Raw genomic sequence first — 15531 nt, forward strand, 5'->3', positions numbered from 1 at the left:
CAAAATAAATCTAACGAATAGGCACCGGCGACTACTGACCACTGCTACCAATGCTTACATATATTATGAATTAGGCTAAATAAATAGAAATACGTTTGCATACTATAAGTCAAACCTTAACCCTTATCAGCAGAGTGCTGCAACCCCATGCTCATGCAGAGCGATGTTGCTGAAACAATATTGTTTGGCGGACGTTTCCTTTCTTTAAAAATAATATTGTAGTATCTTGGACATTGTCGAGTACTTGAAACGTATGGTTCATTTTGAAAACTACTGAATATTTTTTGTTCTTTATTTTCAGGGGCTTCATCACATTCATATATTTTCGAAACAGTCCTTTAATATTCAGCATTAATGTCACTGAGCACACTGGTAAGATTTTATGGTATATATTTAATGGGGAACATTATTCAAACAATGCATCGACGTAGCATCGTACATGAGCATACTGTTCAACAAAATATTTAATTATTTTGTCAGCAAATATTTACTGGAACGGCAAGATTCAGACTTAATCTGAGACAAGTAAAACAAGAAAAAAATTACAAGGGATCCTCTATGCTACAACTAAAACGACTTGAAGGTGAAAGCCCGAGCGCGCTAACTCAATGACACGATGACGACCTTTATCTGAGTCATCTTCACTCCGAACCCATATGTTGCAAAGTCAGCTTTGCAAGTCATCCTTATTTCACCAAACTCAGACCGTGACTTAGCGCTTTTTTGTTGAGTCATCACGCTAAAACCCAATTTACAGTCATTTTTGCAAGTCGTCGTGTTTCTTTGCTAGTCAACCCTTCATAGGATTCACCAAACTCAAACCGTGACTCAGCACTTGCCGAGTCACTCTTACTTGCACCCTCAAATCTCACATATCATTTTTGTGCCAAGTCACTCCCCCCCCCCCCTCCACAACGCCTTGAGTCACGCGTAATCCACACTTGAGTCACTCTTGATTCAACCTATCACTGCTCGGTTCACGTTCATTTACTCTATCCATCTCTGTTTTACTTCCATCACACTTGGCTTGCTCTGTTACTCCAAATTTCCAATTTTTATCATCCTATCACCCCTTGATTCACCTTCATTCAGTGTCATTTACTCTTGATTATATTAGCTCACTCTTTCTCGTCATGACGTTTCGTTTGACTCCTATCATCCAACTAAAACTTTTTAATTCACCGTCATCATCATCAGCCTATTACCCCTGTCTTGCGCTAGCTGATTCCAATTTGTGCCTGCAAATTTCCTACTTCCCCCATCACCATCGTTCATAATTCACCATAATAATTCATAATCATCGTAAATTCACCATCAATTCACTCTTATTTCACCCCATTTCCCTCTCTGTATACCGATTCTTGTAATTATCATTACGATCTTTACTCATTAATATAAATAATTTTAATTTCTTGGATACTTTTCGGCGTTTTCTATCCATTTTTCCGCTTTGTCACACTGATTATTATGATTATTTTAATGACTATCATGATCAATTATCAACATATACATTGCTCACGTAATTACCTATCTATTGATATATAATGTTATGGGGTTTGTAATGACCTTATAGAGTTTCGTTTGTAGCTTCGTGCTACATTCGGGTGGATGAGAATTTTTCGCCGTCAAGAAAATTTCTTTTGTCGTTTTTTTATATTATCTATGACATGTTAAGCTCCCAGTTTCAGGTATATTACATTCGAGCAATAAAACAACTGCATTTTAATACTATAATTTGCGTTGCGGTATAGGAATTTACTTCATTTTGTAAATTTAGTTAGTGCTTCACAAAATATCTAATATCTATAATTTCAACTTTCTATCTGTTGCGAGCCTCTCATTTTCTGAGATACTGTGCAGGAAATCAATGTTGCTCTGATAAGGTAGGCGTACAGAAGTAAGCCGACATAGATAATGAACCAGGGTAATTGTATTGAAGATGGTCATTATCACAGTGGTAGCAATTTTTTCATGGCAAGCAAGTCTCAAAACGTTGTTGTTGTTGATGATGATGAGGTGGTTGTGCCTGCTAAAATATTATTTCTGCGAATGAAAGTTTTATGTGCAGTATTCACTAATAAGTGTGTTTGTTACTGCAAATCGCGTGCACTTGTTCCGGTCGGGAGTTGTCCCTTTTTCAGTTAGTGCATTTAGAAGTTTAGAATTACCTAAAAATGTATTAGTCATTCTTCGCGCCACAGAGTTAGTAAACCGGGTTTATTTCACTCTAATATAATTTTCGGCGATCATTGTCCCTGTTTCATACCCACCAACAAGAAGCGCGCGTAAAATGACACGATATCAATAAAATTTTCTTACACAGCTTCACATTGCACATATGAGGCGCATTACTAGCCAGCTTTAGAAGACATGTGTTAAAAACAGCAGTTCACCTGGCGAAAATAGATTTGCTACCGGTCGTCATGAGTCATGAGCGCACAAAATCAACTAAAACAGAAAAAACGTAGAAAAAATGGGCGTCCGCCAGCGTCCGCGCAGCGAACACACGCTCGCCACCAGACAACGCGCTTGACAACGGCAGCAAAATTCAAGACGTCGTGCGCTTTATTCCATGCCTCAAATATATGTCTGGCAAAAAGGTGTAAACATAAATTTGCAGTTGAAATAAAGCACTATTTTAAGAGCGTCTTATGCGCCATCGGCCTCGGCGCCTGCAGCTGAAGTACGTTGAATATGCCGCGGAGCGCGTCCCCGCCCCAATCCAGTTCGCTCGCAGCGCCGTCGCCCAATTTTTCGACACGCGGCGCCTCAGCGGGAGAGCGCCGTTCAGCCCACTCTACCGTTGTCTAGTACACGCTAGTTCGCAGGAAACGGCGCCCCAGTCTTCTCGTCTCGGCAGTGGCACTTGATGGCGCAGTGCATCCAAAAAGGAGCGCGGGAGTACCCGGTTGCCGCATCAAGCGCCTCTCAGCGTAAGAAAGCCGCTGACTGCTATCGGTGACCTGTTCAGGTTGCTTGCAGGAGAAGGTTGGGGAGTATCTATGCACGTTATGCTACAGCTGTACATGACGTTGTTCGTTTGATTCCTTCGGTACAGCCTGCCTGCAATATGGAACATCTCCAAGACACCTCCTGCGTACGATTCCGAATATTAAAGCCCAAGCCCTTAAGATAATTTTTCGCTTACCACGCAGTGCGTCAACGGCTGAAACCATTACCATTGCACAGGATTATCCAATTACGACGCATATTACCGTTGAGACAATGCGTACGCATCTCAGACACTATGCTAGGACCCCTTCACACCACCTGGCGAGCCTCACTGCTGAAAGGCTCTGCACGACATTTAGCGCTACCACAAGTACACATCGTGCGTCGTTTACTTCAGAGTACGCACCTGCGGCCAAGCCAGTCTTTCCTCCGTGGTGTTTGAGCCATCCGCAAGTACAGATATCGATTCGGAGACTACCGAAAAAGTCAGATCTACCGGCCTATGCTCTAAAACAACTGAGCTTACTCCTCTTGCTTGAAAAGTACAGCAAGCAAGTGCACATCAATACCGATGGATCGACGACGTCGTCCAGTTCAGGTGGTGCGGTGCTTATACCATCGATAGGAATAACACTGCGACTCAAGGCATCGCATGTCACAACATCTACGGCGGCAGAACTAACGGCTATGCATCCTGCACTAGAATTCAATGATTCTGAAAGACTTTGAAAATGGGCTGTGTTTTCTGACTCAAAACGGGTATTACAGTGCACGCAGTAAGTTCTCTGACGCGGATGTCATGAACAGCTGACATACGGAATCGTGAAACTTCACCGCCGTCCAACAAACGGGCCACGAGGTTGTCTTTCAATAGGTACCTGGTCAATGTGGAATCAGTGGCAACGATTCCGCAGGTAACGCTGCTCGCACATCACATCAAGAAGAACACAACGTTCCAATCCCGCTTTCGAGGACAGACGTCACAAGGCAGTCTCGCACCGACCGAGTGGAACTCGCCAAACTTAAGTGATGCACTACTGCATCGATGAAACCCCTCACTGCAACTTGGACCTCCATTCGGACTTCCTCGACGTGAAGCTTCGATTCTCTGTCGCCTTGGGTTAGGAGTTGCTTTCACAAAGGCATACTCTACATTAATTTAAGTGACCGACAGTGCAGCATGCGAGGTCTACGGCACCGACGAAACTATCGACCACCTGCTGTGCCACGGTCCACGATATGCCCCAGAAAGACAAGAGCTTGCTAACGCGCTAAAAAAAAAAAAAAACTGGACAATCGGCTGCTTTCCGTGCAGGTTCTGCTGGAACACCGCACCCATCGCTCGTCGGCCCACAAAGCGGTAAAGGCACTTTTGTGCTTCTTGAGGACGACGGGCTTGTGTGAACGTCTTTTACTAATAGTGCAATGCTACACGCGTCACCAAATTCACAATTAATTTCCTTCTTGCCTTCCCTCCTCTGTCTGTTCCCCTTTCCGATTCCCCCTGTGTCTGATAGCCAACCGGACGTTATTCTGGTTAACCTCCCTCCTCCTCTCAGCATTAGCGTGCACCGGCACGTGATGTATTTCGGATACCAGCCCATGCTTTGCTGCCGCGGCGCCAGATGGCGCCGACTGTTCTTTGCAAACCCCGCTACAGTACGCACCTCCTATATAAAACGTTTGAATACTGGCAATACTTTCTTAGGCTATAGTGATACAATGCTAACGCATTGCCGTCGACAGTCATTGTGAGATGAGCTTTGTCGTTTTTGTAGTTATGATTGTTACAGCATATTTATTTGTATTAGGCGTAAGTTGTCATTCTTCACACCATATAAAGAGTTGAACGCTTCGATAAGGTTGTCGTGGTTACTGTGCCACTGAAGTCGGTTTCCTCAACAAACCCATGAGGTGAGGCATTTCTGTGGGACTATTCACTAGGAATTCAAAGCAGTTGATATGGCGTCATCAACGGTTGTGAATTTGGCCGCTCTATGTGCTGCCCTGGATCTGATAATTCAAGAAGTGTCAGTCAACGTTCAGTGTCTCTGATTCCAAGTTTGCTCTCCAGTGTCTTATGGCGCCGTTTCATTATGGAGCTAATGCGGAACTAGCGAATCACATCAGACTGCTTCATTAGCAAGCTGTCGTATAATTTTTTATTGTTTTTGAAGTGTATTGGCCACACGTGGAAAAAAGAACGTGAGGCTGTTCAAACGTGATTGGACCATTGTTGTATTTCTAAGCGTCTACCCATATGCATGACGCGAGTCTATCTTCGACGTCGCTTTGGTATATGCAACGCAAGTTGACAGATTGGCGCTGACGCAAAGTATCAGTGCAGAAGTCGCGTATACACGTTAGTGTTTGCTGGATGGCGTTTGTCAATGTGCAAGGTGTGTTCGAATATCGAAGCGACAAAGGTGAGGAATAAAAGGAAGCCAAGCACCTCGACCAGATGAAAAATGTGTACTAGATGTAGAACCAATAGTGGGTAGAGCGATTGGCAATGCCCATGCAGTAAGCTGAATCGCCTGAGGTGTGGAACGTTGCATGATTGCAGCTATTTTTGCACAGGCGCTCGTCGACTTCGGTTTGTATTTTTTGTATGCATATTGATGTACTGCATGTTGTCCTCTACCTTAGCCGTACTGTTTGAGGAAATGAGTCACGGAAACCTTTTTGAACAACCGCAGCGATGCAGGCAGTACCTGCGCACCATTTTCTTACCTTGGGTTGGAAGGCAGCATTTGCTTTGGTGTCAAGAAGGCAACACTAACATTTTGAGCACGTGCTTCAGTTGGGCCATCTACATTTTAATTTCAAGCGGATATGCCTATGCTATGGTACTTTTTCGATGTATTTTACCTCACAAGCGGTTTTTCCATTAGGGATCTTGCACCTTTCCGTTCCGCGAAAATACATCACCCCCTGTCATGGTGGCAACAGGCCTGCCCGCCTCAGGCCGAACTCTTTTAAGAAAGTGAATAGTATTATAGATTTTTGCTACTCTTCATCCTATACTTCGGCAGGAACGTTTGGAATGTTTTTCGGTAGTCTTCTAGATCATGGCAGCAAGAGGCCTGCCCGCCTCCGTCCGAACTGTTTTAAAGAAAGTGAATAGTTTTTTTAGATTTTTGCTACTCTTCATCCTATACTTTGGCAGGAACGTTTGGAATGTTTTTCAGTAGTCTTCTAGATCATGGCAGCAAGAGGCCTGCCCGCCTCCGTCCGAACTGTTTTAAAGAAAGTGAATATTGTTATATATTTTAGCTACTCTTCATCATATACTTTTACAGGAACGTTTAAAAAATTGGCGGTACACTTCTAGATAATCGTTCTTTACATCGTGGCACATAGACCGTGCGTAAGTAACAAATGGGCGTCTAGACAATTTAGTGGTTTCGAAGGGCGTGGTTTCAGTAGAATAGGATGGTCTCTCGTGTTACCTCATGCGTTGTAACAATTTAAATATTGATTGACGTACACAATTGAATATTGTCTAGTTTATTGCTTTCCATTGTGCAAAATATTTTCGCACCAATTCATACATTACGTACTGACTAGCCAAGGCATCAGCGCCACTACGAAACACTTAACGACGCAGGCATACAACTGGTGGCCAATGTTGGCCTCTAGAGTAAATTGTTACTTTTAGATGTGTTCCCAAATGATCGAATCTCTCAGAAGGCTTTTACGAATCTTTCTCAAATACTAAATAGACCATTGGTTATAGGCCATGATTTCTTGAGCCTAAATAGGTCGAACTGTTTTAGCTTCAATTTGATTTCTGTGCTGCCGTGAGGCAACTGATGTAACCGTATTGTACGAAATGATTCCACGAGTCGTGCAAAAGGGCTGCATCAATAAAGTAATTTGGACCAAGATATGTAATTACGCAGAGAAGGCGTCAAGTAGAGGCCCTTCTAAATGAGCCAAATATAGATGTACCTGCATTAGTCTCGCAGATTTGGACAATCTACCAGCATTGGGCTACTTGTACAACTGTTCGATGATTATTTGAGTTCTCCCTGCAGTTCTCACCAGAACCATCGCCTACGGTCATCTAGTTTCACGCTGAAATAAACAACGGTGTGTTTTGTTTCCTTTACGAAAGAAGAAGTCCACGGGTTTTTTTTTTGTTTGTTTGTCATTGTTTCTTTTTCTCTATTTATAACATAGCCACACGGCTAGTGTAGGATTCAAGATTATCAATAGGGCGGACGTCTCCAGTTCTCTTAACAGTGCTCCTTTAAAGGCATTTAGACATATATACGGCAATTTGCTGATTCCTATTTTGGTATATTGGTAAACTAACGAAGATCACGGCTCTCCTGAAGTTGCATGGCAGATGTTTGTGTAACAAATACCAGGTGATATATTGTCCCGTTGAATACGTCCCTATTTAGAAGGAAGGTAACGATATACAAACAAGATGACTGTCGAGACCGAGAACATATCGAGACGTGAAATCGTCTTGTGACTTTGACACCACGCTTGGTTGCGCCATAACATAAGCGTGACCTGTAAAGGCGGCATCTCGGCTCCAGCTATAATGGAGGTGAACTCGCGGCAAAGTAAGGCTTCAGCCGAGACACATGCACAATGTCAGTGGGTCAGGCGAGTCCAGCCCAGCGATCTCGTAGTTAACATTGCCAAGCTGCCGCAATATTTTATAGGGCCCTGTGTAGCGCGGCAGCAGCTTTTCAGGCAAGCCGATGCGGCGACATGGCGTCCATAGTAGGACAGCGGAGCGAGGGGTTTGTGAACGTCCCGAGGTCAGCTGTCTTACCGGCTCTTCTGCGCATCGTGAGAGTCGGTGGGCAATGTGGTGCGCCGTGTGAGCCCGCGCGAGGACGTCTTGACCATATGCAGTGGGAGTGTTCGTCGAGGAACGAAGTAGGGTGTCAAAGGGGAAAGTAGCGTGGTGGCCGAACAGAAGGTAAAAGGATGAAACGCCAGCGATGAGGACGAATTCTAAGCGAAAGTCATGAAGGGTAGCGCGTTGTCGCAATCACTGTTGTTGGCAAAAAAAAATCACAGCATATCCACGAAGTGAATGATGATGAGTGGGCTAAGCACTGGGGGATCATTTGGGTAAACCACAGCTACGGACGAGAGATAAAGAGAGCGCGCGTCGGGAACGAGAGAGAAACAATCACAGCATATCCACGAAGTGAATGATGATGAGCGGGCGAAGCACCGGGGGATCATTCGGGTAAACCACAGCTACGGACGAGAGATAAAGAGAGCGCACGTCGGGAACGAGTGAGAAAGAGAGCGCGCGTCGGGAACGAACGCCTTTGTAGGGTGCCTCGATGTCAGCGCCGCCGTTCAGGGTGGTGCCATCCTTTGACCGCCCCCGCGCCGCCGCTTTCTCGCTGCGACGCCATCTTGAGTCACAGCGAGTGGTTGCGAGTGCTTGGTGCCGGTGCTTAGTTCGAGACACAGTGCGCGCGGATGCTTCGCTGACGCTTCTACTTGCTGGACAGTGTTCAGCCGCATGAATAACAAGCTTGTCGAGTGCATCGAGTCGACATGACGGGCTGTTGTGTTCCCAAGTGCACCGGATCGACGCGTAAAGGGCTTCGTTGTTTACGCTTCCCCCGGGACCGAGAGCGAAGGAAGAGATGGGAAGCCCAAGTAAAGCGGTATCACTGGAAGGCAACGGATAGCTCCTACATTTGCGAGGTAAGTGTCAAGAAAGTTTAGACTATCGCATCGTGTTTTTCATTTAAATAAGAAAGTATTCTCTGATCCTCGCTCACGTACCTACGTTCGCTCACGAACTAAGCACTGCACCGATGCTGAGTAGCCTATGGTTTGCGAGCGCGCGTCGCATAGGCTTTTGCCGTTTTGATCGGCGCAGTCTATGCGAGTAGTACCCTTATTTTAAGGACTGACGAAAATGCTTCGCCGCGAAATAGCCTTACATTAGCTATAAATCGTCATGTAAACCACCTATTTTACGTTTTCACGGGAAGCACACATCGTGTGTCTCTTGTTTCTTTTTTTTTCCCCTCAATTTCTTTTTTCGCTACTGGTTATTTGGGACTAAAGAACGCAGTGCTTATTCTGGCGAGAGCGGCTGTTGTGTACGTGGCAAGCGAAGCATTGTGATTTTCTCTATTCTCAGCAGATATCTTGTGGATCTCAGGTTGTTACGTTATATAGCTGATTTTTTCGACGAATATATTTGTAGCGTGGTGCTCGTAAGCCGATGGTCATTCGTGCTCATTCCCGATCGTAGTGGGTACTGTGACGGTCTTTAAATGCCTGTGCGCGGTATGCCCAGGTGTAGTAGAGTTAAGGGGCATAATGGGACCAAAATGTTTCGGCGCTTTCTGGCATGGTGTTTGTTGTAGCCTGTGCAATTCTTCGAAACGTGTGAAGCGAGGTAATACAGCATTACTTCTGCGAAAATTTATTTTTAAGCACTGTAATGGGTTCTCTGTATTTACAAGGCAACTTTTCATATCAATAATCACTTTTGTTGTTTTAGTTGTACTTAGAAACACTTTGAAGAGGACCAGTACGAGGGAAATCGACACGATGGGAGCCGTCTGTTAAAGTCAACAGCCGTACATCATCATGGACTACATTTTCGAAGTGAAAAACATTGGTAATCTGTATTTGACTTTCTTAGTTTCATTTACGGTTTTGTACGCGATATGTATGCAGTGTTGTTTATTTTTTTCAATGTAGTTATCAGTGTTCTAATGGTTATTTATAAAATGTTCTGTGCTCGCCATCGATGTGTTTGGCTGATGCGACGTATTCGATGGTAGCTGATGTATTCTGGCTGGATATCTTGATTAATATTACCCGCGGTTGCGTTTTCTTGTTTGCATTCTTGTTTTCGATTTATATTGTGTGTAATAAGGTTGATGTACTCACTTGAACCCCCCCCCATGTAATGAATAAATAAAAAAAAAACTCTCACTATCCCGAATTGTGTGTGGAGCCTACCTTGCGAATTTTTTTTATCTCGTCTTTCAACATAACCTTCAGGCGCCACACAGTACATATAATTTTTCATGTACATATCTCTTTCATGATTGATTGTACTAGACATTATAAGTAAACGTATTTTGTGCATCGTTTGGTTTCTTGTGTGTGCTACGCAAGATTGACACAGACAAGTTACGTTACATATTTCTCTACAGCACTAACTAAACCTTATTTTCACATCGCAGTTATTTTTACACCAGCTTAATCCTGTCAAGCACACAGTTTTGTGGGCAAAAAAACAGCAAAATTGCGCGTAGATATCGTCAAATAATTGCAACGAATGCGAAGAGCACGCGCGACGCAAGGGAAACTAACCGCCGTGCGCGAGTGACTGGCTACGGTAAAGGAGGCGTGACGTGTAAATACAACAGCGAAAAAGAAAACTTCCACACACAGGGGGTCGCAAACCTTATATATACCAAGCATCGAAGCGCAAAAAATAGTGCGTATTTCAAACATACACCCGGCATATTAAATGTAAATTGAATTAGGCAACTTGGGGCATGTTCCCGGCGCCATACATTTACGTCTTGGACCTTCGACGAATTAACGGCACGGCTATTGGTTATAAAGATGTGCAGATGCGATACCGATAAAAAAAATCTTCATCAAGGCAAAGCACTTGGAAGTGCGCCGCGAGTAACACTATTTATGAACGCAAACGTAGCTGAGTCTCAGCTCGTGTGACTCAATATGGCGGCGCCAGCGGGGTTATCTCCACCCTGGACGGCGGCGCTGGGCATCGAGGCACCCTACGCCTTTGTGCAATGCAGCGCCCCTAGCTACGGACGAGAAAGAGAGTGCGCGTCGGGAACGAACGCCCTTAGCGCCCCTAGCTACGGACGAGAAAGACAGAATGAGCGCGGGTCGGGAACGAGAGAGAAAGAGAGCGCGCGTCGGGAACGAACGCCCTTGTGCACCGCAGCGCCCCTAGCTACGGACGAGAGAGAAAGAGAGCGCGCGGCGGGAACGAGAGAGAAAGAGAGCGCGCGTCGGGAACGAACGTCCTTGTGCAATGTAGCGCCCCTCGCTACGGACGAGAGAGAAAGAGAGCGCGCGGCGGGAACGAGAGAGAAAGAGAGCGCGCGTCGGGAACGAACGCCCTTGTGCACCGCAGCGCCCCTAGCTACGGACGAGAGAGAAAGAGAGCGCGCGGCGGGAACGAGAGAGAAAGAGAGCGCGCGTCGGGAACGAACGTCCTTGTGCAATGTAGCGCCCCTCGCTATGGACGAGAGAGAAAGAAAGAGCGCGCGTCGGGAACGAGAGAGAAAGAGAGCGCGCGTCGGGAACGAACGTCCTTGTGCAATGTAGCGCCCCTCGCTATGGACGAGAGAGAAAAACGCCGGAAGCGTTCTCCGGAAGCCGGAAGTTGAAACGGAAGCGGAACCGGAAGTGGGAACGGAAGCGGAAGTCGGCTTCCGGTTATACTATACATATACATATATATGTATATATGCGTATACATACATACATAGCGGTGTCCATGCCAACCAGAGCTACGGACTTCTAGTGAATACTTCATAAAATTACATGCGGCGTCTCTTTCACGTACGGACACACAACGCCATCTATTGAGCAATTCATAAACTAGAGGTGGCTACATACTACTACTACTACTACTACTACTACAACAGAGGAGGGAACGACCCACACGCTAAGGAGCTTCGCCCCTAAAATTACGCCATATTCCCGTAGGGGAACCCTGAGTAGTATGCGAAGCAGCCATGGGGTCGACTCAAGGTAGCACTAACACTACACACATCATAACTACGGCCGAGCAGTGGGAGACTTTGCTGCTCAGCTTGGACCCAGAAGAGCAGCTCTGGGCCGTCCGGATGGCCGAAGACGCCGCCAGAAAACAAGGGCTGGCCGCCGTCTGAGGAAGGGTAGGCCTGGGGGTTAGTCTCCCAACCCCCGCCGCCCCCAGACCCCATCATGGACAAAATAAAGTTTTATCTCTCTCTCTCTCAAGGTAGTATCAGCTGTATAAACTCGGACATGCAGCAGCACCAGAAACGCGCAGAACTGTTGTCGACGCCGTCGGCGTTTTGCCCGCGTGCGCACCGAACGCGCGCAAAGTGGAACCGGAACCGGAAGTGGAACAGGAAGTGGAACCGGAACGCCATCTAGTTAACACTTCATAAAACTACAGGTGGCTACATACTACTACTACTACAGAGGAGGGAACGACCCACACCCTAAGGAGCTTCGCCCCTAAAACGTACATTGACAGGCTTTCTATCAACGTTCAATTGAGCCGCTCCGTGAGTCCGTTTGTCTGCGGGTGGTAGGTGTTGGGAAGCTTGTGCTCGGCAGAGCAGGAACCAATGATCAAAACACCAAAAATCGAAGTAAATAATACCAATGTCTACACCAATGACTTGAAATCGCATTTCAAGATACCCTTTTTAGATGTGAGGTGTTCTGTTTAGATGGGAGGTGGGAGGTTTTCTGTTTTAAGGCTTCGGCGGGAAAAATAAAGCAAGTGCATCATCATCACTTGAGGAAGCACTGATTTTGGACTTAAATGCACATAGCAGCAGTAGAATGGGCTCATCTCTGCAGCAGGTGGCTACGTGTGGGCTGTGTTGCTATTGCGTGCATTTTGGGGCCTCTAGGACACAAACAAAAAGATAACAAAATAAAAAGATTTTTCCTATAGTATTGCGATTTTGTGCGCAATACTAAACTAAACCAAAGAAAGGAACGTCAAATACGTGCTTTATGACATGAAAAATGAAAGAATAGGGCCTAATGCTGGTTTGAACATATTAAACGAACTCTTGATAAGAATTGAAACAGTACAATGGGGGCATGTGCATTCAAGTTTTCTTGTTAATTTAGATGGAATCTTAATCATGCGGCAAGGAGAATCTGCTGTTTATAGGATTGTAAATGATAACACACAATAAAGTCTTAAGAATGATTTACCTGAGTAGGTTTCACTCTTCAAAGGACTAGGAAAAGACAAAAAGGTAAACCACGACTATAATATATTCATCCTGCGAGATGCTTCCTATTTAATCTTCCTGCTTTATGAGGAACCCCATACACCATTTATTATTTGTCACTGGATGTAAACCACAAAGTGTGCACAATATAATCGGAAATGAAATAAATATTGTATTATACATGTGCAGGCAAATTGGCGAATCTGACCGGCGCACTGCCTACGTACCGAGTATTGCACTACGATAACGACACCATGATACTGGGTAATAAAAATCCAGGCTTATGGGGTGAGTGAATTTTATATGCTAATTTAACTATTATAAAAACAATATTTTGCACCATGGCAGCAGGCACTTGCTTTGGCAGTACCATGGCGTGGGTAGCACTTGAATTCTGGCAGGATTAGTGTTTTCCTTTCTTTTATTAATGCGAAAATTTTGTTCTCTCTAAAACTGACTTTATTAATGAGAGATAAACATCTCCCTTTAGTTTAATTTAGTGTTTGATAATGGCATTTTGTTATCTCTACATCTCGTATTTATTTATTTCATATAATACATTCCTAATTTAGGGATATAGCAAGAGTGGGAATGTTGTACACTATCAGTAAAAGACAACAAAGCAATTATTAGAAAATCATTTAACCGAATGTCATTGGAAAGCGAAGTCATACACAAAAAAAGAACAATAATACAGATGAAGCAATTTACAAGTTGGCAAGGTGTTTGCCAGTGGCAACTAAAAGGTCGCTTAATGGCAAGGAACGGGTGCGACCGGGCAACGAATTCCAAAGCCTTATTGGGCGTGGTAAAAATGTATTTAAATGATTTATTACGCACAAAAAAGGTATTATGTTCAAAATGTAGAAGACACGGGTAGAGCTTTCTTTTTCAAATGCCATATGGTTAAAAGCCATATGGAGCACTTTTAGTTAACATACGGAGCAAATAGCCAAGTTTTTTAGTGTTTTTCCGTTTACATATTTTATGTCGTTCTACCAAGAAAGATTTCATATTAGTATAACGCCTAATATTTATATTCGCACTATTTTAAGCCCAACGCCATTGAAAGTGTAGTAAAAAGAAAAAGGGCTCCGTCGTTTGGTAAATGACATCACGACTATTTTACTGCAGGTATGTTCATTTGCAATGTTTTGCATTAAACGCAAAAAGGCACGAGGGATTAAACATGACGGCAATTGTCATCAATTCAATTATTGGTTTCCTACAGTACACAGTGCTATATATTAAGCCTCACTTTAAATGATTTGCTACAATGTAGGTTGTTAATCTATATTAAATATAATAAAGGGCCAAATAGGGATCCCTGAGGAACACCAGATGTGATGGCAACAGGAGATGATTACACGGAATTGACGGGAACAAATTGTGAGTGATAATGACGAAAACAAGCCATTCCGGGAAACAAGACGGGGGTTTATAAGTATGGCGCTCAATTTTACCAGTACAGAATGAAGCATAGAGTAAAAAAAAAAACTGAAAAAAAAATCAGTGAAGATGGCATCCACTGGGTGACCTAAATCTAGATTACTAGCGACATCATGAACGAAATCGTCTAATTGCGTTATAATAATGTACCACGACGCAAACCAAACTGATTAGATGTTGGAACGTCATGGGTGTCAAGATATTGTTACGCAATATTCTACGATATGTTTGTGAATAGTGTGCTAGAACATTTTACTCGAGTGTGGGGTAAGAGATATATCTGTAATTAGAGAGCAGTTGCTTATCTCATGATTTGTACAAAGGTAGGACTTTAGCTGTTTTCTGTGATGTTGGTACTTTGCTAGAGGCTAACGATTTCTGATTGACTACAGTAAGGTACAGTGCTTTCGATATTGAGTATCGAGAAATAAAATCATTCGGAGAGACATTAGAACCAGTAGATTTTTTCATGTCAACAGTACAGATTAAGTTCACGATACAATTAGAAAGGATTACACTATTACCTAGGTAATGGTATGGTGTATCATAATTAAACTCTGGAACTTCAAGGTTGCCAAGGACGAAAACAGGCAGGAAATACGTGGTAAAAGCATTCGAAACTACAACTGGCTCATAAGTAATAGTATAGTTAATCTTGAAAGAGGTGCTTCGTGTTAAACTGTTAAACTAGGTAAACTGAAGTGAAGAACCTGCGATGATTAGACGTAAGTGGTGTAGGAAGTTGCATCGAAATAATAAAGAAATCTTCAGCATTCTTACTCCGAGTACGAAGTTCTTCTTGCACCTGGTCGGAGGTAGCGCGAACCTCCGGTTTAACTTTTTTGATTTTCGTTGTCTTTTGACAACGGCGTGACAGGTGCAAGATATGGCACCTAATCCAAGGAAATTGACTATCTACCGTATTTATTTTCAACGGAACGTGTTGATCGATGCACGACTTCAATAGCGACTCAAAATAGTCAAGAAGACCATCACCATGACATTCTGCAGTGAGTGACACGAAATGATCAAAGTTATCTGCCAGGGTGTGGCAGATAACTTGTCTTAATTAAGTCACGAAATAGGAAATACATAAAGCGTTCCTATCAGATGGCAGAGTTAAAGTAGACCAGAAATGTATTGTGATGGGATATTCAAAATATCA

General features: G+C 44.0%; 1 long non-coding RNA gene across 1 annotated transcript in view; it reads left to right on the plus strand.

Annotated features, from left to right (window-relative positions):
• Positions 1-324: 324 nt before the first annotated feature.
• The window catches only part of LOC125945387 (uncharacterized), a 30832-nt gene continuing 15625 nt past the window's right edge, over positions 325-15531 (plus strand). Inside the window, exons 1-2 of the long non-coding RNA XR_007466868.1 lie at positions 325-372; positions 13107-13205. This is a non-coding gene — a long non-coding RNA (uncharacterized LOC125945387). The remainder of the gene's footprint in view (positions 373-13106; positions 13206-15531) is intronic.

Source organism: Dermacentor silvarum, chromosome 5 (genome assembly GCF_013339745.2).
Source record: "Dermacentor silvarum isolate Dsil-2018 chromosome 5, BIME_Dsil_1.4, whole genome shotgun sequence".
Classification (NCBI taxonomy): Eukaryota; Metazoa; Arthropoda; class Arachnida; order Ixodida; family Ixodidae; genus Dermacentor; species Dermacentor silvarum.